At 42.6% G+C, this 24,248-nt stretch overlaps 1 protein-coding gene across 4 annotated transcripts in view; it reads left to right on the top strand.

Annotated features, from left to right (window-relative positions):
* Positions 1–24,248, top strand: part of TRIQK (triple QxxK/R motif containing) — a 298,291-nt gene that overhangs the window by 77,028 nt on the left and 197,015 nt on the right. For 3 of the 4 annotated variants that reach the window (XM_073631949.1, XM_073631948.1, XM_073631951.1), the window contains exon 2: positions 7,471–7,529. The exons of the other annotated variant lie outside the window; for it this stretch is intronic. The gene's annotated coding sequence lies outside the window, so the exon portion shown is untranslated. The remainder of the gene's footprint in view (positions 1–7,470; positions 7,530–24,248) is intronic. 4 annotated transcript variants of the gene reach the window in all.

The following is a 24,248-nucleotide window of genomic DNA, read 5'->3' as shown; positions in this document are numbered from 1 at the left end:
GCAGAGAGCGATGTACGGCGTGAATGTTGAAAAAAGGGAAAATCCGTGAAGGGATGGTGCTTATCAAACCGATGCTTGGGCTGGATGATGTGCCCGAGATGAAAACAAGCCCATAAATGTGCCCTCTGATCTGAGAAGTGCGCTTAATACTGCGCATGTACAGTGGGCGCAAGTGCTGCGCTCCACACTGCTCATGCGCAATAGGTGTAAGGGGAGGGTGCCGCAGTGATACGATGTGTGGGCGTGGCGGCCCCGGGAGGTGACACTGCGAGTACTACCTCGATACTGCTCATGAGCAATGAGTGTAAGGGGAGGTGATGCAGTGAATCCGATATGTGGGCGTGGCGGCCCCAGATGATAACACTGTACACGGGACCGAGAAAAAGCCCCTAAGTGCATGTGATGTGATCAAACAAAGACGTACATGCAATAAAGTAGGTATAGCATGGTCTGAAGAGTCACCAACAATAGAGAGGTGACCCAAAAAATATAGACCAAGTGGAAAATCCAAAATTAGTGATGTGAGTGCAATGAAGAACCAAAGTGCAATTTTAGAATTGATTCAAAAATCTTCGATTAAATCGACATTGAGTATTATCACCTAAAAAATGAAGCGTGTTTCATGTTGAGGAAAGGATGTGTGAACCCAACATGATGAGTCCAATAACCACTTACATAAAAATTGTAATGAAAATATAAAAATATGGCGGGCTCCCATAAAAAGGTGCACTAGATAATAAACATGAAATAAAAATATACATATGCAAGACACTACAAGGATTTCCCACAATAAGTGGGCAGAAAATCCTTCATGTGTATACTTGGTGCATCCTGATGTACAGTATTAATATGCATGTAAATCAAACAAAAGACAAAGGGTCCACAAATAGATCCAAAAATAGTGTCACACAAGGGCTATCCCAAAATATAAACACTGTGTGCAAAGGATGCACCCTAGAGTGCATTACTGATGCACAAAAATAAAATTAGGTACAAAAATAAATAAAAATCAAGGGGGCCTAAATGGGAACAATAAGAGAAAGTAGAAAGGAGAAAGCATTCATTTGGGGGTATCAGGCTCTATTAATAAAGGCATTAACGTCGAGCTCAACGTTCATGCCCAAAGGCGAGAGTGTGCGGAGCTCATAGATCCAGAAGGTCTCCAACTGTGATACACCCCTGGTCATAGCTCCGCCCCTCCATGGGGGGACATATCGATCTATCACTGTGAATTGTGTCCCAGCAATTACCCGATTATGTTGTAGCTTGTAGTGTCGGGGGACCGTATGTTTAGTATCACCGCTTTTGATCAAAGCAATATGCTCAGCTACTCGTATGGCAAAAGAACGAATAGTGCGGCCAACATATTGCTTTCCACAGTGGCATGTTATTAGATAAACGATGTAACTAGTGGTGCAAGTACAAAAGCGTTTAATGGGGTATTGTTTCTGTGTGACTGATGACGTAAATGATACGGTTTTCCTCCCTATGCCCGTGTTGTGTTGGCATACTGTACACCTCCTACAAGAGTAGAAACCCTCCATTTTGTTGAAAAGTGGTTGTCGTATGGGGGGATTAATCACGTTGGGGGCAATTTTGCTTTGTAGGGTAGGGGCACCCTTAAAAATGACTTTGGCCCTGTCAGGTAAAACCTTACTTAAAACTTACTTAAAACTTCTTTTTCCATCCTTCCGCATCAAACTCTGGTCCGGTGAATGTTGTTTTAAGGGGTCTTTGTGTGGAATACCCCATTACTTCCTCAAGACCCTCATCTGTGAGATTGTGCACACCTCTCAAGCTCCCGGCATCACTGGACGAACACTACCAATTCGTGAGACCGCATCCTCCTCGGAGTACATACAGCCACTTACCACCTAAGCCTTGTCCGACCCAATCCGGCGTATGCCCCATTGGGTCCACCTCATCTGGTAAGCCTCTCCAACTCTTGGTGGTAGTGAGCAGAATTTCGGTCAAGATTTTCATATTATTCTTCATTATTTTGTTTTTACACGTTGCCATAGAGACTATGTGCCTTTTGATGTTCCTAAAAGGACTATATGCTTGTAGCAGATGGTATTGATTTTCCTATTGTCTATTGACTTGCATATAGTAGCATCATATATTGTTTAGCGCCACACTTGTTTTGGTGTCTTTCCCTGAAGAGATATCTCGTCTCCAACTAATCTTCTACCACTTCCATCAGCTCATTCCCCACAGTTACAACCTTTTGTATCACCTGCCCCACCCTATTAGATTGTAAGCTCTTCTGAGCAGGGCCCTCTTAATCCTCTTGTATTTGATTGTATTATAACTGCATTGTCTCCCTTTTTTATATTGTAAAGGGCTGCATAAACTATTGGCGCTATATAAATCATGTATAACAATAATGACAGTGCCCAATCATGACTCTGACAGTGCTCTGTGTCCTGATTGGCTGAAGCTTTCACTGTTTCAGCCAATCAGGGCTTGCAATGCACTGTGGTCGGTTCGGGGAGGGGGGGGGGGGGGGGCACGAACAAACGGTCGAACAACCCGTTTGGCTATTCGCCTAATGTCTGAACATTGAAAGTTCGGACCGAACTTGTGCTCGGGCCAAACCGTTCGCCCATCCCTACTGATCAGTGCAGGGAAAAATCATCCTGCTAGAAATTTAGCTAGCTTGTAACTTCCTGTAGTGAGCTGACCTGATTAGGTGGACTCTGCCTGTGCTATAGAGATTAGAAAAGGGGGAGGTGTTCTGTAGTCTTGTGTATGGTAACAATGCTGCTTCTCTATACAGTACGGAGCGTTGTAGTCATATTCATTGTCTTCTAAAATAAGCACAGTAAAAAACATGTATTTTCATGCATGAATAGGATTTAAATGGCACCCCAACACAGGATACACCTTTTGCTGCAGCACATCAGAACTGCCCTGGGGCTATTTAATAAGGCATTTGCAACACATTCCTGGCAGTGTGGATGTAGTCAGAAGCTGTGCACCAGGTTTCTTTGGAGATAGTTGAAAGGTTTTCATTACTCTTCCAACTTTTCCAAGAAGCTTCCCTGCCTGCAAAAATCCACTGCTTTGCAGACATTCATTCTGTCAGATTTGCGATAGATTCATATCCATCTTATTGACATGTACATGAATGTGCTACACCACAAAAGATAGATTTCTAATGAGTATCTACGACACTCCTCTATGAATCCAGGGATTGTGTGTAATGGTAAAAACAAAATAAGAGCAAGTAGCAACTGTTCACACATTGGGACCCATTCAAAGCAAATAGGCTGTGTTGCCGCAGAGCACCATAATTCGCAATAAAGCACATTGCTGCATGTGTTACCATTACAAAAAATAGTATGGAAAAGACCTTTAAAAAGTGCCTGTGCTTCAAGGAAAACCACCTGTATGATTAGTCTTTCCTAGAGGCAACCATTGACTTGTGCTGCATGATAATTTTGGGGCATAAAAAATAAACTTATTGACTGACTGTCAGCTCAGGAACTAGTATGCAGCACTCATCCCACACTAATCCCATAGCCATTGTGTTATTTTGTGAGACCGTGTCCCTTTAAAGTGTAACACGTGCTTTGTAAATCATAAAAGACAATATGCTGAAGGAAAAGGTCATTGCTCATTTGAAAGGCCTTAAATGTGAGAAGTGAATTCCCTTTATGCGGTTTCTACGCAATTTCTCCAGGCTATATAGCATTTTGCTTATTTACATGCACAGTGCACCACAGATGTTTCTCGGTTTTGATGATGGGGTTGTTGTCATTTAATCTCTCCAAGTTTGGCTCAGAACTTTTTTTACGTGACAACAGAATGATAAATGACAACCGCATCTATTGTGACCCTGATGCTGGCTTACTATAAATGTCTGAAGTTTATTATTTATGTGAATAAATTCAAGCCAAAGAAAACACGGAAATGCTTGTGGAATATCTTGTTTGAGGTACTGTTAACATTAGAATTCATTGTGTGACGACATCATCATTATCATTTATTTATTTTTTTTGGGATCATTTGCACATGTAGCAATTGTTGTCCCTTTGAAAAGCGATCTGCGGTAAATTGCTTTTTAGAGGGCAATATGATGCCTCTAACGATCTGTTTTAAATGCAGACCCACTGCGCATTTCACAGTTACAGGACAGTTGCAGCCCACTCAAATGGGTCACATTTGACGGTGGTTCTGCATGCCAAATACAAATACAGCTGTTTTATGTCTGCCGCAAAGTATCGTTGTGGCAGCATGTGTACAGCCCTGAGCGACCTATATTTCTATGTTTAGATGGGCAGGTACCCGCTCCCACTTTAGATCGGATCACCGCGACGATCTGAGCGGAAGTTCAGTCCCCCTTCTTGTGCCCCCCGCAGTATTCACAGCTGGTAGCCCATAGTTTTATGTCGGCGCTGGGGACCTAAGCCCAGTGAAGAAATCAGCTGGGTGATGACATTGCTGCATCCTGGGACAGATGTGTGTTTGTCTATTAAAAGTCAGCAGTTTTTGTCACTGAGGAACAGCATTAATGATAAACGGCAACCAATACATGCTGCTTATATCCTCGGTTAAGGTGGTTGTAAAGCCTAAACATTTTTTACCTTAATGCATTCCTTGTATTAAAGTGGAGTTCCAACAAAAAAATAAATTAATCGGACACTTACCTGTCCCAGGGTCCAGCGATGTGGGGGAACAAAGCCCCCCCCCCCTTGTCTCCCCCTCCTCTCTGCGGTGCTGGCATTGTCACTGTGGATGCCCGCCTGTGGCTTCACAGCCTGGCACGCACTGTGCATGCACGAGCCGCACTGTAACTGTCCGGGCAATCATCTGTGACGTGTCACAGATGATTGCCAAGAGTGGGGGGGGTTAACTTCCGGCGCCGCGGTGCCCCAGGAGGAAGTAGGAGCTGAACCCCCCCCCCCCCCCCAAAAAAAAAATGACATGCCAAATGTGGCATGTCAGGGGGTCACCTTCCCTTAAAGCGGAAGTTCCATTTTTGGGTGGAACTCCGCTTTAAGGTAAAAAATGTTTAGGCGTCAGCATCCCCCTTTTACTTACCTGAGCCCTCATTCGATCCCGCACCGTGCATCTCTTCTCTCCCCTCACTTTCGGGTCTCGCTGGCTTTGGCATCAAGGCCAGTGACGGGGGGGGCCGAGTCCCACTGTCTGTGTCAATGGACGCAGCAGTGGGGCTCGGGTGCAAGCATGCACAAGCGGCTTCTCATGGGGTGACTGGACAGGGGGAGAGGCCAGGAGCGCCAGCGGAGGACCCAAACATAGGAGGTTCGCAGCTGTTCTGTGCAATTCCACCGCACAGAGCAGATAAGTACTGTATAGTCGTGTGTGGGGTTTTTTTTATTTTTTTTTTTTACCTTTTACAATCACTTTGATGGCAGTGCATATCTGCAAAGAGTAATGCAGGTTACCTTTCATCTGAACCAGGTTTTTGTTAAATAAGGCCAGCCTGTTTCCTACCTGAACTCCATACTGATAACAGACACTCATTTACTCTTCGGCTTCAGCACACATTAAAGCGCCTACCGCTTCATCATGCTTTTATGATGTGTTTTTGATGGTTCGATTAAACTTTAGACCCCTTTCACACTGGGGCGCTTTGCAGGCGCTACATCGCTAAAAATAGCGCCTGCAAAGCGCCCTGAAAGAGCCACTGCTGTCTCTCCAATGTGAAAGCCCCGGGGGCTCTCGAGCGGTGCGCTGGCAGGACGCTAAAAAAAGTCCTGCTAGCAGCATCTTTGGAGCGGTGAATGAGCGGTGTATACACTGTATACACACTGTGAAATCACTGGGGCAGCACGCCTATACCACCGGCATAGCGCTGCTGCAGCAGCAGCACTTTGCGGTGGTTTTAACCCTTTCTCAGCCGCTAGCGGGGGGTTTAGAAGCGCCCCGCTAGCGGCCGAACAGCGGCGCGAAATTGATGGTAAAGCGGTGCTAAAAATAGCGGCGCTTTCCTGCCGACGCACCCACTGCCCCAGTGTGAAAGGAGCCTTAGTGATGCTCTTTTGAAGCTTGGCAGATGCCCTGTGTGTGTGGATATCTCATACCTGTAATTTCTCCAAAACAAAGCGCAAAGCGAAGCTAAAGCTGAATTGAAGCCTCTCAAAAACTGCAGGTGCTTCACGCGAGCTTTGCCATAGACTTTAATGGAAGACGCTTTGAGGCACCACTAAAGCAGAGTGGGGTATAACATTTTGAAGCAAAGCAAAAGCAAGGTGTAATCAGAACTAGAAGCTAACCATTTTATTTAGTGACCGACAGGAGCTTTGACTGGCATTCAGAAAGCTTTGACAAAGCCTATCTGAAGCATTGTTTTGAAGCAAGTGTAAACTAGCCCTTTTATAACAATTTGTTAGTATATCTAAATCTGCTAGTACATCTAACACTCCCCTCCCTCCAGACTGACAATGTTGCTGTTCAAAGGTGCCTCTTGTGCTCCATCATCCAGAGTGGGGGCGCTCTAATACAGGAGGTATAATATTTTGCCAGATCACCAGGTGAAAACGGGGTTGTGTGTGTGTGTGTGTGTGTGTGTGTGTGTGTGTGTGTGTGGGGGGGGGGGGGGGGGCTAGGCCTGAGAAAACTGATGCAGCCACCACACCTAATGATTGGTAAGCTGCAATATATTTATATTATTGGTTTTGGGATTAACGCTTTAAGCCTGCAGATGAATACAATGAATACTGCCACCCTCAGTCTGCTGTGTTCAGCTGCAATGCTATTTGTTTAATGCTGTATTTGTATTACAATATCATTTACAGTATTTTAAAAAAAAAAAGGTAGAGCAAAGTGTACCACCTAATCTTGAGAGGTCCTGGGAGTGGCATTGTGGTTGGACATTCACCTTAAAGAAGGAACATAGTGTAAAAACATAAGACCTGGCACTGATCGCTTCTTTCTGAAGGTGAAAGGGGGAGTGTTATCCTTATTTTTTCTTTAGTGCTAGTTCACACCAGACGCAGTTCCGTTCAGTTCCGTGTGCTTTTTTTCTGCACTAAAAATGCATGCACAGTTTTTTCCATGTATTCCAATGGCTCTAGTTCACACCATGCAGTCAGTTTCTGGTCAGTTTCCGGTGCAGAAACTGACCGGAAACTGACTGCATGGTGTGAACTAGAGCCATTGGAATACATGGAAAATACTGTGCATGCATTTTGTGCAGAAAAAAAGCGCACAAAACTGCATGAAACTGCATCTGGTGTGAACTGGCCCTTAATGTATGGTGAGTTACTGACCTGGAACAAGCGTAAGTAGCAGATGTAAGGACACCCTACATGCATGATGTGGTCTGGGTCAGTAATGCACTAAATCTTGAAACAAAGGTAAGAAAGGTAAGAAAGGTAAGAAAGTCAGCCCTGAACCTAGACCTTTAAAAATAAGTCAGCAGCGTCAACTCCTATATTTTTTATCCTGACAGATTTACTTTAAATCTGACATCAACGTTTTTTGTTTTTTTTCTTCTAGTGGTTTATGGTTCCTTCCTTTTTTATATAACCTGCACTGAGAAAAGCAACACAATTTAGGTAAGTGCTTTAATTCTCTTTAATGTGTCTCAAATGTGCTGTAAACTGACTTAGACAACTAAGAGCTCTGATAAACAACAGCCTGAAACTTTTTCAGATAAACAGCAGAACTTCAAAATGTCTTGTGTACAGGGGTACTTTAAAAGGAAAAATGTTCTGTGGCTTCTTGTACAGTATATTTAAAATGCGTTGTGTGTCTAACTTCCAATAAATCTTAAGGTTTTGTAAATTTTAAATGTTTTCTTGGATGCATGAATATGAATATGATCTAATAGAAGAGCTCCTGGAGTTTAAATTGCAAAAAAAGTTAATGGTGGTTCTGATAGAAAGATGTCGGTATACACAGTGCATCTCAGTTTGTGTATGGACCTGCGTAGCTGCAGACTATTGATCGTGTCCATGCTGACCTTAGCCAAAAGCGCCTACAATGAGCATGTGAACATCAGAACTGGACCACAGAGCAATGGAAGAAGGTGACCTGGTCTGATAATTCATGTTTACGTTCTGTGGATAACCGGTTATGTGTGCGTCGCTTGCCTGGGGAAGAGATGGCACCAGAATGCAGTATGGGAAGAAGGCAAGCTAGTGTAGGTAGACTAATGTATTGAGCAATGTTCTGCTGGGAAACCTTGGTCCTGCCATTCATGTGAATGTTACTTTGGTGTCTATGCCTCAATGGGTCAGGGCTGTTTTGGCGACAAAAGGGAACCTACTCGCCATTAGGTTGGTTGGCCATATTATGGTAGGTGGTCATATACTTATGGATGATTGGTGAATATAATAATATAACCTAGCTAACAATGGCTAATGTTACCTCTAACCACCTTACCCTAGTACATATTTACCTTTTGGTGAACCCCATATCTCTGAGCAAGAATATATCACATTCATTTAGGTGTAAAGAAGGATACCATTTCTGTATTCATTATTTTATTTTTTATTTTTTGTAGTAGGTTATAGACTTTATTATTACAGGATTTATATAATGCCAACAGTTTACGCAGGCAGCGCTTTACAATATAAAAGGGAAACAATCCAGTTACAATACAATAAAATACAAGAGGGTTAGGAGGGCCCTGCTAATATTTTCTGCCCGTGTTTCTGTCATGACACTTTATTCAGTATATCAAATAGTTATAGCATAGTTACACTTTTCCATATCAACCAATAATTTATCATTCTAGCTCTTTGCACGTCTTACTGGATAAGCAAAAAGGCTGAGAGGATTAACACTATTGTCTTGCAGTGGTAAGATTCCAGGTTTAATTCCCACAGAAACATTTAAGTTTGTATATATTGTATGTGTGTGTGCATGGCTTTTCTCCAAATGCTACATTTTATCCAATAAATTCAAGAAACAGAGCAGTTGTGCAAGTCGTCTCTACCTAGATTGGCCCCAGTGAGTGTGTGTCTGTGGTAGGGACGCTAAACTATAAGCCCCCCTGGTGGCAGGGACTTCTGTGAATGGTGTGCTGAATTTGGGGCCAAATAAATTAGTAAAATTCTGCATATGTTAAGGACCCTTGAGAAAAAAAAGGCTAGATATGCTTTTTACAATTTCTGGATAAGTAGTTAGAAATGATGAGTAACTTCGGGCCATTATTTAGTGGGATGCAGAAGGCTAGTATAATTATACCCTATTTTGCTTTTATTGATGTCTTGAGCTGAGTGGCTATACACAACCCATTACAGCTCTGCAGAGAAGTCAAACCATTACAGGCAAAAGCATCAAATGGACACTCTTGCTGAAGTATCATCCACTACACCCTCACCCAAACTGATTGGCTCACAATGGCGTTCATTTTGCGCCAGTAAGCATTGATAACTGGTAAGTATGGATTTTGAAAATGCTTGTATTGCTTCAGTTAACCTTTTATAGAAGTGTTGTCCAGCTGATGGCTCATACAAGAGTCCATCCAGCCAGGATGAAAGCTTATTGATTTTCTTTCTCTATTCCTTTAATTGTAAAGACGGGTCCCGTATTTTCCTGCTGCAGTAAATGTTAGATCTTTCCCCCCATTTAATCTTTTACCTTTCTCTACAGATGAAATGTGGGAGCAGAGTAATATGTTGTCATATTGAAGAGGATTGTAAAGTCAGCAATGCGTAAAATGTGGCAGTTAAATTTTTTTTCTTTGCCAGTTCTATGGTAGTTGCTAGTATTTTTAACAATTTTAGCCACTGACTTGGGACCAATACACACTGGGGTTGATTTACTAAAACTGGAAAGTGCAAAATCTGCAACTCTGCATAGAGACCAATCGGCTTACAGGTGTTTTTTTTCTTTTTTTGTCAAAGCTGAAGTTGGAAACTGGCTATCATGCACAGCTAAACCAGCTTTTGCACTTTCCTGTTTTACAGTGGGGTTTATTTACTAAAACTGAAAGTCCCTACTGCTCCCCTGCAAAGCAGCAGTGGGAATTGCATTCAGTTGCATCCATTCCATAAAAAAATATGACAAAAGAGCATTTTTATTTATATCTTATTGGAAGAGCTGCTGTGGAATTGTGACTCTGGAGACATCACTGTGCTCATTTATTAAAGCCCATCTCTAGGCACATAACCCCCACCCAACCCTTCCTCCATCCCACTTATTCTCAGCCTATATACAGTTGTGCTTATAAGTTTACATATCCTGGCAGAATTTATGATTTCTTGGCCATTTTTCAGAAAATACGAATGATAAAATAAAAACTTTTCACTCATGGTTAGTGTTTGGCTGAAGCCATTTATTATCAATCAACTGTTTACTCTTTTTAAATTATCGTGGCAACAGAAACTACCCAAATGACCCTGATCAAAAGTTTACATACCCCAGTTCTTAATACCGTGTATTGCCCCCTTTAACATCAATGACAGCTTGAAAGCTTTTGTGGTATTTTGTGGAAGAGGCTCTTTATCTTCTCAGATGGTAAAGCTACCCATTTCTCTTGGCAAAAAGCCTCCAGTTTCTGTAAATTCTTGGGTTGTCTTGCATGAACTGCATATTTTGAGATCTCCCCAGAATGGCTCAATGATATTGAGGTCAGGAGACTGAGATGGCCACTCTAGAACCTTTACTTTATTCTGCTGTAGCCAATGACAGGTCGACTTGGCCTTGTGTTTTGGATCATTGTCATGTTGGAATGTCCAAGTACGTCCCATGCGCAGCTTCCTGGCTGATGAATGCAAATGTTCCTCCAGTATTTTTTTGATAACATACTGCATTCATCTTGCCAACAATTTTGACCAAATTTCCTGTGCCATTGTAGCTTACACATCCCCACAACAGTGATCCACCTCCGTACCTTTCATCATAGGCCTTGTTGACTCCTCTCCAAATGTAGCGTTTATGGTTGTGGCCAAAAAGCTCAATTTTGGTCTCATCAAATGACTTTGTGCCAGAAGGTTTGAGGTTTGTCTCTGCGCTGTTTGGCGTATTATAAGCGGCATACTTTGTGGCATTTGCGTTGTAATTGCTTTCTTCTGGCGACTTGACCATGCAGTCCATCTTTCTTCAAGTGCCTCCTTATTGTGCATCTTGAAACAGCCACACCACATGTTTTCAGAGAGTCCTGTATTTCACCTGAAGTTATTTGTGGGTTTCTCTTTGCATCCCGAACAATTTTCCTGGCAGTTGTGGCTGAAATTTTCCTCCGGCAAGGGAACACCTAGTAGGAGCCAGGGTCTCTTAAGGTGCTGTTCTGAGAGGCCAGGCTGTCTACCCCACCATACCTTTTTTTCCTCCAGAGAGTCTGTTCCTCCCACACCGCGCCAAAGGGTAGCTGGTAAGTGGGCTCCTTTTTTTTTCCCCTTTTAGCTCAGAGAGAGCAGGACTGTTCCTGGAGCTGCTCCTTTAGGCCGCAACAGACGTTCGTGGGGTTTTTTAAACTGCAGATCGGTGTCACAAGCCGCCGCCATCGTTGTGGAGGCAGAGTAGGGACTCAGTTGGCTGGAAGTGAGGTATCTGGCAAGGGGGCGGCACTGGGAACAGGCGCAGGTAAGGGGGTATGTGGGTTTCACCCTGCTTTACTCTGGTGTCTCTCTCTCACAGTGTTTTTTTCCCCTGGTGGCTGGGACCTCTCTGGGCACAGGGAGTTAGCTTGGGTTCTGCCTGTGCACCTGTGGTGAGCCAGTTAGGAGGAAGCTTTGAATCACTGGGCTGCTGATGTTCTCTTTTTGTCATTTGTTTCCAGCAGGCTAAGAGCTCTGAGCCAGCTATCAAAAAGAGATGCCCCTCATGTAAAACAAAGTTACTAGATGGTTGGAAGAAGACTTTATGCCAAGTCTGCATTGACTCCTTAGTTAAGGAAGAGGCTTCTTCTGCATGCAGCAAATGAATCGCATCAGTTAAGAAAGAGCTAGATGCTACCATACAATCTTTTCGCTCTTCTCTTGCAACACCATCCCTGAGTCAGGCAACTACCTCAGAATCCTCTCAGGGCTCAGAATTAATCCCAACGGTAGAGGGTGAGGCTGGCCCTCCTACCCAAGGGGAGCATTTTCCCTCTTACTCCAGGGAAGAGGAGGAGGAAGAGGCAGAAGATGCACCTTCAAGATACAAACTGTCCTTAGAGCAAGTAGACAGTCTGTTGAAAGCAATATATACAACATTGGGATTAGATAGAAAAAAGAGAATTATCACTGCATGATCGAATTTACGCAGGGCTTAGTGTAACAAAGTCGCACTTTCCCTGTACATTCGGTAATCTCGGAGGCCATTAAAAAGGAATGGGCTGATCCAGAGAAAAAACCCTTTTTCTCAAGAGGCGTTTTCCGTTTTTAATGAAGACCCAGAGTAGCTTTGGAACAAAGTTCCAAAACTGGATGCAGCTTTTTCCCAAGTGTCCAGATCAACTGACTTGGCATTTGAGGACATGGGTATTCTGAAAGATCCTATGGACAAAAGGATGGATCAGCAACTTAAAGCCTGGCAATCCATCATGGGCAACCTTAAACTGGCTATGGCTACCACTTGTGTCTCTAGAAACATGGAGTTCTGGTTGAATCAACTAAAAGCACACATTATAGTGGGGTAAGGGTATCCAAGGGAGTCTTCCTGGTCACTTTTCCCAAAATGTATTCGTCAGCTGTTCATAGTTAGATCCTCATAGAAAGAGATAGGGCTTCCATTGTGTAGTATTTTAAAAAAGTATTTATTAAAAGTTGTAAGCAAAAACAAAAAGGTGGCATCAGTTCATAACAGATTGCAGGAAATCATCCTGCCAACTTTTTGTTCAAATGCTTCGGGAAGAAAGGAAGAATTATTCCATAAGTTGGATGCAAGAAGAATTTTATCACATTACTTGGAAATTACGAAGGACTTTAGGTCTTTGTTCTTTTTTCTGGCAACAGAAGGGGACTCCAAGCATCAAAGGGGTCAATTGCTAGATGGCTAAGATTGGCTATTTCAGAAACGAGCACACTCTACTAGAGCTCTAGCCACTAAATGGGCAGAAAAAGCTTGTGCCACCCCAGATCAAATTGGTAAGGCGGCTATGTGGTCAAGTTATCTAACGTTTGTCCATCATTACAGACTGGATCTTCTGTCAGCTGGTGATCAGGCATTTGGCAGAAAGGTCCTGCAGGCTGTTGTCCCTCCCTAGTTGGTAAGTCTTGATTATTCTCTCATGTGTTGTCCTGAAAGACGATAAGGGAAAATTCAAGTTGGACTTACCGGTAACTTGTTTTCCAAGGGTTTTTGAGGACAGCAAACTACCCGCCCTTCTTGTATGTTTGCTTATTTATATATATATATAATATATATATATATATATATATATATATATATATATATATATATATATATAATGTATGTGTGTGTATATAATATATGCTGTGGTTATCTAGCACTGTTAAAGCACTGCGTCGCTTTAACTGACAATTGCGCGGTCATGCGACGTGGCTCCCAAACAAAATTGACGTCCTTTTTTTCCCACAAATAGAGCTTTCTTTTGGTGGTATTTGATCACCTCTGCGATTTTTATTTTTTGTGCTATAAACAAAATAAGAGCGACAATTTTGAAAAAAACGCATTATTTTTTACATTTTGCTATAAAAAATATCCCCCAAAAATATATAAAAAAACATTTTTTTTCCTCAGCTTAGATCGTATTCTTCTACATATTTTTGGTAAAAAAAAACGCAATAAGCGTTTAATAATTGGTTTGCACAAACGTTATAGCGTTTACTAAATAGGGGATAGTTTTATGGCATTTTTATTAATAATTTTTTTTTTTACTAGTAATGGCGGCGATCAGCGATTTTTATTGTGACTGCGACGTTATGGCGGACATGTCGGACATTTTTGACACATTTTTGGGACCATTGTCATTTATACAGCGATCAGTGCAATTAAAAATGCACTGATTACTGTGTAAATGGCAGTGAAGGGGTTAACCACTAGGGGGCGGGGAGGAGTTAAGTGTGTCCTAGGGAGTGATTACTAACTGTAGGGGGATGGGCTTTGTGTGTGACGTCACTGATCTCTGCTCCGATGATAGGGAGCAGAGATCGAGTGACACTTGTCACTAGGCAGAACGGGGAGATGCTGTTTACAACGGCATCTCCCCGTTCATCCGCTCCGTGAGGCGATCGCAGGTATCCCCGTGGCGATCGAGTCCGCGGGACCCGCGACCCGACTCACGGAGCTCCCGGCCGGCGTGCGCTGCCGGTGGCGCGCACGCAATGGCACGGCGGGGAATTCAAATGGACGTACGGGTACGCCCATTTGCCCAGCCGTGCCATTCTGCCGACGTATATCGGCGTGCGCCGGTCGGGAACCGGTTAAAGTGTGACAAATATGCAAAAAAAATAAAAAATCAGGAAGGGGGCAAATACTTTTTCACAGCACTGTATATACCACACAAAATCAAGAGCTTGATCACATTATGCAAACAGTAAGATAATTAACATAGCTAAGGAACAGCCAACATAAACAGTAATCAATTTAAACAGTCAATTTAAACAGCAAGCTAACTAGTCACCTAGACAAGCCTAGGTGACTCAGTGCCCACCCAGACCATTCGGCACCCGATCCCCAGTAAGAAGACCTAGGGCTGTCCAAATCTAAAAGGATTTGCAGACAGACAAACAATAGGTGACTCAATTAACAATGGGAATTCACACATAGAAGGAACACAGTGGGGAAATGATACCATGAGAGAAGGACACCTTGGTAAACCGATTATAGCAGGAGACCCCAGCATCAGTTTTGGGCTGATTATATTAACATCTGCTCTGAGTCTTGCAGTCTAAAGCAGTCATTGCTGGTTTGGGCACAAATGCCCCAAATCTGTATTCAGGTCCTAGGTTCCCAGAGTCTGTGTGTTTCGGGGAGACATGGACCCGAATCCATGCAAGCAAGACCACTCCAATGGTCTCCCAGGCACACACCTCCTAAGAATAGAGCTCCCTCAAAAGCCAGGGCCCATAGTCAGTAGGCTACCCTGCAGTCCCCTCCAAAAGCCCCTGTCCTGGTTGGGTTTGTCATAATTGGCTTTAGTTTCACTTTAAGTTTTATACTGCTCAGAAATTCTGCAGCGCTTGACAAATGTAGATACACACACCAGGGCCAATTTGGGTGAAATAGAGGCCACTTTCTGAAAAAATTGGGACTATTTTTAGGTTACTGGAGAAAACTTAAACACAAAAAGGAAACCCATGGAAACCCAAGAGAATGAACAATATCTAGGCAGATGGTGTATATTGCAGTAGTTGAACCCTAGACCACAGTGCACCAAGGCAGTGATTGATGTGGACTAATCTTTTTAGAACATTCTAAAATGTTTTCTTTTCCACAGAGTAAGTTTTGTGTTATTGTAGTATCCTCATGGAGCTCTTCAGTCATGGCTGTTTCTCAAACAGGTCATTAAAGTATATATAAACTGTATAATGTGTGTTACTTTATAAAACATAAGACAGGCCTGGCTGGAATAGGAAATTGTATCTCTTTTGTTTTGTGACTTTGAAACTGCCCAGATCCATACAACCTAACCTTACACTCTATTCAGAAGTACACAGTATATGTTTAGGTCCTATTACACAATTCAGTTATTACAAAAATAAGTCAATTCATGTATGTGGCATAAACCTCTTTGTCTCACTTTTTTAACCGCAGACAAATCTAGATTGTTTTAGATTCCACGAGCATGGTTATTTAATGGATGTTTACGTGTACCCATGGAAATCATGATGTGGAGTTAGGTGCAATACTTAAACATAGCCATATATGAAGAACTGTGCCAGGGGTTTAACAATCCCAAGCACTTCTATTTTGCCACAGAGTGTATACATTGTGTACTTGTGCTATTTAGCCTTTCTACTTTACCATAGATGGAGAGTATGGACGGGGCACTGCATTTCCTACAGCTTGGGGAGAGAAGCTTTTCAACAATACATAAGGCTTTGCTCCGTTTGAAATTCTTAACATTCATTAATGCAGTCAAATAAATTTTAGTTGAATATTATTTGTAGCAACTATTTATCTAATCTTGTATTTTTTTTTTTTTTTTCAAATATAAGTTTTTTATTAAATACGCAATAATGGGAGAAATCCCATTATTACAATAAAAATATAGATGTCATTACACATGAAATACAGTGTGCTTGAGAACATTAAACATGTTGCATCAATATCATCCACGTATGTATAGGAAAATCATGTATCTCAGTTTGCATGTGAAAATGTTGAACGACAGGGTCCTCCTCAAATCTTTTTCTTTAAGAGCACTAGAATAGTAGTAGCAGAACTAAGAAGGGGTGGAAAGGAATAAGGAGAGAGGGGAAAAAAAAGGAGGAGGAACCATGACAGGGCGAGGGCGCAGAGAAATATTACCGTTCTAGGGCACTAAGTCCCTAGGAGGGTTGTCCCCACGTCGGAGTAAATAAAGATGTTCCAAAGACTCCAGGTCTTTGTGTATTTATCCTGATTGTGTTGCGCAGTTAGAATCAAGTCTTTCATTTTGTTTATCTGTTCCACCTTTCTCAGCCAGCACCCAGTGGTTGGTGGGCACTGCTGCTTCCAGTAAAGGGATATGCAAGCCTTAGCAGTGTTTAATAGATGTCGTACTAGGGATTTTTTGTAGGTTTTGGCTGAGTTTTTTGACAAATGTAATAGGAAGGAAGATGCGTCTGCTGGGATTTTGTATTCCGTAAACTTTTGTGTTATGCAGCGTACATCTTCCCAGAAGTTCTGTAGTTTTGGGCAGTACCAAAAAATATGTAACAGGGAGCCCTTGTCCTCCCCACATCGGCAGCAGCAGTCTGAGGCAGTCAGGAAGCATTCATGTAGTCTGGTGGGTGTGAGATACCATCTGGAGAAGATTTTAAAGTTTGTTTCCTGAATTTTGGTGCACATAGAGGATTTGATGGCAAAGGTGATGATGTTTTTCTGTTGCTCTGTAAATGTACGATCGAGATCATCCTCCCATCTTTCCAAACATAAGAGACGTGGTTGTTCAGAGGGCGAATTTGGTAGAGAGTACATTTTAGAGAGGGTCTGAGACAATGGCTCAGATTCTGAACAGTAGTCCTCAAAAGTCGTCTGTGGACGAGAAAAGGTATGCGGGTCAGGTATTGAATGTAGAAAATGGTGCAATTGGGCAGCCTTCCAGAAGGGAAGGTAGTAGGTGCACGACATGTCTGTTAATTCCGCGAGTGATATCCAGCAACCCGATGTCACAAATCTGGAGGCCTGTTCCCATCCCATCTCTCTCAAGCTTGCATATTCAGTGTGTTGTGGGCCTGGTGTCAAGTTCGGGTTTCCTAAGATCGGATATAGGGGTGAGGTCTTCATCGTCAAAAGTGTTTGTATGGCTACATGAGTGCTGTGTCTCAGTGTGGTACCTATCAATGGGTGAGATTTCAGTCTAACCAGTTGTAGCACCATAGCACACTTTTCAGAGGGATTATAGTCCATAATTTGTGCGTTACGTTCCATCTCCAGTCTAATACCCTGCCCAGATGTGTGGCCTGATAGTATCATCGAATATCTGATACCACTAGGCCTCCATTTTGTTTTGGGAGTGACATTTGAGTGCGATTAATCTAGGCTTCTTTTGGGCCCAGATAAAGCGGGTGAAGAGGGCCTGTACTTGTTTGAGGAAAGAGGTAGGTATTTGTATAGGGAGGGCTTGGAACAGATAAAGGAATTTGGGGAAGATACACATTTTTATCAAATTACATCTGCCAAACCAGGAATGTAATCCTTTATTCCAAGTTTCCAGTAGGGATCAGGTCTTGGTTAGCAGTGGAGGAAAGTTGAGAGCATATGTTTGTGGTATGTCGGGAGGGATATATGTTCCTAAATATTTAAGGGCCGAGTTTGTCTATTTAAAGTGGAAGTTTGATTGGTCTGTATGGAGTTAGAGGGAACATCGACACCCATAGCTTCCGATTTAGAAAAGTTTATTTTTAAATTTGAGATGTTTCCATAAATGTCAAATTCCTTCATAAGGTTGGGTAGCGAGATCGCGTGGTTCGCGTGATCGGCCATGCAGGTCCCCTTGGACTTGTAAAGGTAAAGAGGGCATTTGGGAGGATAGTATGTATTCGTCAATGTCCGCTTGGGGTGGGTCTTTGGTAAATTGTATAAAGAGTGGTAAAATTCCCTGAACTCCTGTAATATTTGCTTTGGCAATGTGGCCTTTTGACTGTCTGTGCGTATGATTTGGGGGATGTAAGTCGCTGATTTTTGTTCCCTAACTAATCTGGCTAATAACCTCCCGCATTTATTTCCAGACTCGTAATTGATCTTTTGGCAGAATTGCAGTGCTGCCTTAGCTTTGTAGTGTAGTAGATCTGTTATTTGTTTACGTAGGGTGCCCAGTTCCCTTTCTACTTCAGGCGTGGTGTTGTGTGTGCTGAGGTAAGTGTGTCAAGGAGTTTGGAAAGCTGTGCCTTACGCTCTCTTGATGCGTGCACCATGTTTAATAAGTGTCCCCCTGAGGACTGTTTTATGAGCCTCCCAAAGGGATCCGTGGTCGCAGTCTTGGGTGTCATTTTCCTGGAAATATAGGGTTAGACCTTTCATTACATCAGCCAGAACCTCAGGAGTCTGTAGAAGACTCTCATTAAGTCGCCAGAATTGGGGCCTGGTCAAGTTTCCCCCATCTAGTGTGTATATAAGGGAAATGGGGGCATGGTCCGACCAAGTAATGTGGCCGATCGCAGAGTGGCGGACTGCATGTAATTGGCTATATGGGATCAAGAAAAAGTCTATCCTAGTGTATAGTTTGTGTGGTGAGGAGTAAAAGGTATAATCTCATTCTCCCGAGTGTTGTAGTCTCCATATATCACTCAATTGGGCTTTGTGTAGAGCTCTAGCTATCCGTTTCCTCTGGGATGGGGGATTACAGAGTGCCCCCCCCCCCCCCGGGATTAGCTGGCCCTCTGTGAACTCCGTCAGTTTGTTTAGTGTCTGTGATATACATTTGTCCTGAAGGTCATTTGGGGCGTATATCGTCGCCAAAGTGAGTTTTGTGTCACCTACGGGACCTTTCAAAAATATGAAACGTCCCCCTGGGTCTTTAACTTCAGTCTGGCATTTCCATGATAGTTTGCTGGAGCGCAATATGGAAACCCGTTTGGACTTGGTTGTCAGGTTAGTGGAGTAGAAGGACGGTAGGCACAAGGGGAAAAGGTATATTAGAAGAGGGAATTGAGGGTGGGGTGGGAGGGGGAGGGGGGACAGAGGTGTTAAATAGTTTAGAGAAAAGAAAAATTAGAATAGAGAGGGTACTTTTTAACTGTGATGTATCTCTCGGAGGGAGAGTGATAGAATAGTCAATCCTACTAAGTGTGTAGCAAAGTCAACTAAAAGCTCAGACACAAAAGTGCTGGAGCACTCACCAGTACAAAAGCAGGTAATCGAGCGCCGTCCTATGTGGAGGAATGGGAAAAAACAGCCAGCGAGGGGCTCGCCGGCCGCCCCCGACCACCCCGACTTGGCGTAAAGTTAAACCACATATATATGTTTTTTTTTCAAAATTTTCATTCTTTATTTGTTTTATCAAAAAAATTAAAAACCCAGTGGTGATTAAATACCACCAAAATAAATTTCTATTTGCGTGAAAAAAAGATAAAAATTTAATTTGGGTACAGTGTTGCATGACTGCTCAATTGTCATTCAAAATGTGAGTGTTTAAACCTGGAACTTTGCTTGGGCAGGAAGGGGGGTACAAGTGCTCAGTAAGCAAGTGGTTAATGCTGTGTTGCATTATACAATGCACTGTAATTCCTTTTTTTTTTTTTTTTTTTTTCAATGCAGCACATATCAGCACAATGCACTGGTATAAACTGCTCTTATTTAAGTACATTACTTTTACAGTGCACAGTAAATGTGCTGGCATTTCTTGATCAGCGTGTTCCAGTACATCTGGTGTAAATGAACCCTTAAAAATAAATAGATCCAAATATGTTGAAACCGGCAAAGTGAAAGAATAATAATTTAGTAGCAGCAAAACCATAGAATTTTAATCTATAGCAATATGTTTATTTCAGACATTGGATTTAATTTAATGCATTTGTGTCTCTGCTTCTCTATCTTTGGATATGTGGATTCGTGGTCTGGTTTGATTCTAGTTCTATAGTGCCCTGGTTAATTTAATAGGCTGTGCTGCATGCACCAGGCTGGACTGGACTAAGTGGAGCTCTGGGACTTTCACATATACCTTTTGTGCCTCCGGGTTAATCATTTTCATTTCCATGTCTGCAGCTGCCCGTTAAGCCAACAGTTGTGATGAGGATGTGATCTTGGAGAAGTGCTAATTAATCTCACCCTAGAGACTGCACACGTTACCTCTATGGCTGTCAAGGGCTCAGCTGGCATGTTCAGATAGTGTTTCTACATGGAGATTATGCCTGGGGTAATAGAAATCAATGTCCTCTCGCTTGTGAGGGAGCCAGAACCCTGGAGAGTCATAACATATTGATGAACTGATCAGCAGTGCAGGATTAGCACAAGAATGAATAATAATCAAACTATTGCAAGGAAAGTACAGCATTACCTGCATGTCATGTGACCTCATTACATTTTACACTTTTATGTTTTTACAGAATTGGAGAAAGGAAACGTGAAACAAACGTGGAGTTGCTTATGGTAGCCAATCAGTTTTTATCTTATTCTCTGGGAACAGAAAACAAGGAATCTGGTCACAATGAGCAATTATTACATTTGGACTCTCAGGAAGTATGTCAAGGAAATTTCAAGGCCATTGATAACGTGGTCATGACACAAGCCCAATAGAAATTGCCTAGAAATCCTGTACATGGTGTTATGTGCATTTACACCTGTACATTGACCATTCCTGTACATGTGTGACCACTCAGATGTACGGTTACAGGCATACAGCCACAGCATCTGTCAGCCTGTCATTGATTTGTACAGGCTGCTGGTCACGGCTGTAGCCCACGCCTGTGACTCCTGGGAGGGCTAAATCCTGCCGCCTTAACCTTCGCAACATCTCCAGAATTTGACCCTTCCTGACTAATGACACCACAAAGCAACTTATTCACTCCTTGACTACTGCAACTCTCTCCTTAATGGCCTACCCTTAAGCAGGCTATCCCCCCCCTTCAGTCTATCATAAATGCTGCTGCTAAACTAATACACCTCACTAACCGATCTGTGACTGCTGCTCCTCTCTGCCAATCTCTTCACTGGCTTCCCCTACCCCACCGTATAAAATTCAAAACTCTAACCACAACTTACAAGGCCATCCACAACATCGCCCCCAGCTACATCACCAACCTCATCTGCAGATATCACCCAAATCGTCCCCTCCGCTCCTCCCAGGACCTCCTGCTCTCTAGCTCCCTTGTTACCTCCTCTCATGCTCGCCTTCAGGACTTCTCCAGCGCCTCTCCCATCCTCTGGAATTCCCTGTCCCGGTATATCCAATCAGCCCCTAACCTGTCCACCTTTAGGAGATCCCTGAAAACTCACTTATTCAGGGAAGCCTATCCCACACCCACCTAACAACCTCATCAAATCATTCCCTGCATCTATTACCTTTTGTACCACCACCCCCTCTCTTTAGAATGTAAGCTCTACGAGCAGGGCCCTCCTGTCCCTTCTGTATTGTACTGTAATTGTGCTGTCCCCCTCTACATTGTAAAGCGCTGCGTAAACTGTTGGCGCTACATAAATCGTTAATAATAATCTCATATATAGAGAGAGAGAGAGAGAGAGAGTACTCTCACTCTCTCACAAAAGTGAGTACACTCCGCATTTTTGTAAATATTTTACATAAACATATAAAACACCGCACATTTATTATCTTTGGCAACACTGAAGAAATTACACTTTGCTACAATGTAAAGTAAATTTGCTGTCACCTCAAAATAACCCAACACACAGCCAATAATGTCTAAACCGTTGGCAATAAAAGTGAGTACACCCCTAAGTGAAAATTTTCAAATTGGGCCCAACTAGCCAGTATCATGTGACTCTTTAGTGTTACAAGGTCTCAGGTGTGAATGGGAAGCAGGTGTGTTACATTTTGTGTTATCACTCTCACTCTTTTACTGGTCACTGGAAGTTCAATATGGCACCTCATGGCAAAGAACTCTCTGAGGATCTGAAAAAAAGAAGTGTTGCTCTACATAAAGATGGCCTAGGCTATAAGAAAATTGCCAAGACCCTGAAACTGAGCTTCAGCACGGTGACCAAGACCATACAGCGGTTTAACAGGACAGGTTCAACTCAGAACAGGCCTCGCCATGGTCGACCAAAGCAGTTAAGTGCACATGCTCAGCATCATATCCAGAGGTTGTCTTTGGGAAATAGACGTTTGAGTGCTGCCAGCATGGCTGCAGAGGTTGAAGGGGTGGGGGGCAGCCCATCAATGCTCGGACCATACACTGCATTGAACTGGTGTGCATGGCTGTGGTCCCAGAAGGAAGCCTCTTCTAAAGATGATGCACAGGAAAGCCCACAAACAGTTTGCTGAAGACGATTCAGATGGTGTCAAGCGTGTGTGTCGGCAGCCAGGTGAGGAGTACAAAGACAAGTGGGGTGGTGAGAGTGTCATGGTCTGAGCTGCATGAGTGCTGTCGACACCGGGCAGCTACAGTTCCTTGAGGAAACCATGAATGTCAACGTGTACTGTGACATACCGAAGCAGAGCATGATCCACTCCCTTTGGATACTGGGCCGCAGGGCAGTTTTCCAACATAATGACCCCAAACACACCTCCAAGATGACCACTGCCTTGCTAAAGAAGCTGAGGGTAAAGGTGATGGACTGGCCAAGCATGTCTCCAGACCTAAACCCTATTGAGCATCTGTGGGGCATCCTCAAATGAAAGGTGGAGGAGCGCAAGGTCTCTAACATCCACCAGCTCCATGATGTCGTCATGGAGGAGTGGAAGAGGACTCCAGTGGCAACCTGTGAAGCTCTGGTGAACCCAAGAGGGTAAAGGCAATGCAGGAAAATAATGGTGGCCACACAAAATATTGACACTTTGAGCCCAATTTGGACATTTTCACTTAGGGGTGTACTCAGTTTTGTTGCCAGCGGTTTAGACATTATTGGCTGTATGTTGAGTTATTTTGAGGGACAGCAAATTTACACTGTTATACAAGCTGTACACTCACTACTTTACATTTTAGCAAAGTGTAATTTCTTCAGTGTTGTCACATGAAAAGATATCATAAAATATTTACAAAATGTGAGGGGTGTACTTGCTTTTGTGAGATTGAGATATAAATATTCTATATATACACCATAGTTTGTAGACACTAACTTTTGTGAAAACCAATCAATTATACGCTTATTGGAATTTTTTACCATTAAACATGTAGCAGAATACCTATTGGCCTAAATTTCTGAAGCGATTTTTATTTTTATTGGATATGTTTTATAGTAGAAAGTAAAGTGTGTTTTTTTTTTTTTCTTTCTTTTTCTTCAAAATTGTCCGTATCTTTTGTTTATAGCACAAAAAATAAAAATTGCAATGGTGATCAAATACCACCAAAAGAAAGCTCTGTTTGTAGGGAAAAAAATGACAAATTTCATTTGAGTACAGTGTTGCATGACCGTGCAATTGTCAGTTAAAATAATGCAGTGCCGTATCGCAAAAAATGGCCTGGTCATGAAGGGGGGTAAATTTTCAGGCGGTCAAGTGGATCATCTGATCATTGGTACAAGAGCTGATCATGACCGTAAATGCTACATTATCCAAAGGGACAAGCATATATAAAATGTGTGTGTGTGTGTGTGTGTGTGTGTATATATATATATATATATATATATATTCCGTGGGGACGGAAAGTATTCAGACCCCCTTACATTTTTTACTGTTATATAGCAGCCATTTGCTAAAATCATTTAAGTTCATTTAAGCACCCCATATTGACAGAAAAACACAGAATTGTTGACATTTTTGCAGATTTACTAAAAAAGAAAAACTGAAATATCACATGGTCCTAAGTATTCAGACCCTTTGCTGTGACACTTATATATTTAACTCAGGTGCTGTCCATTTATTCTGATCATCCTTGAGATGGTTCTACACCTTCCTTTGAGTCCAGCTGTGTTTGATTATACTGATTGGACTTGATTAGGAAAGCCACACACTTGTCTATATAAGACCTTACAGCTCACAGTGCATGTCAGAGCAAATGAGAATCATAAGGTCAAAGGAACTGCCTTAAAAGCTCAGAGACAGAATTGTGGCAAGGCACAGATCTGGTCAAGGTTACAAAAAAAATTCTGCTGCACTTCAGGTTCCTAAGAGC

Source organism: Aquarana catesbeiana, linkage group LG05 (assembly GCF_042186555.1).
Source record: "Aquarana catesbeiana isolate 2022-GZ linkage group LG05, ASM4218655v1, whole genome shotgun sequence".
Taxonomy (NCBI): Eukaryota; Metazoa; Chordata; class Amphibia; order Anura; family Ranidae; genus Aquarana; species Aquarana catesbeiana.
The sequence above is the reverse complement of the archived record's forward strand: the minus strand, read 5'-3'. Positions and strand labels throughout refer to the sequence as shown.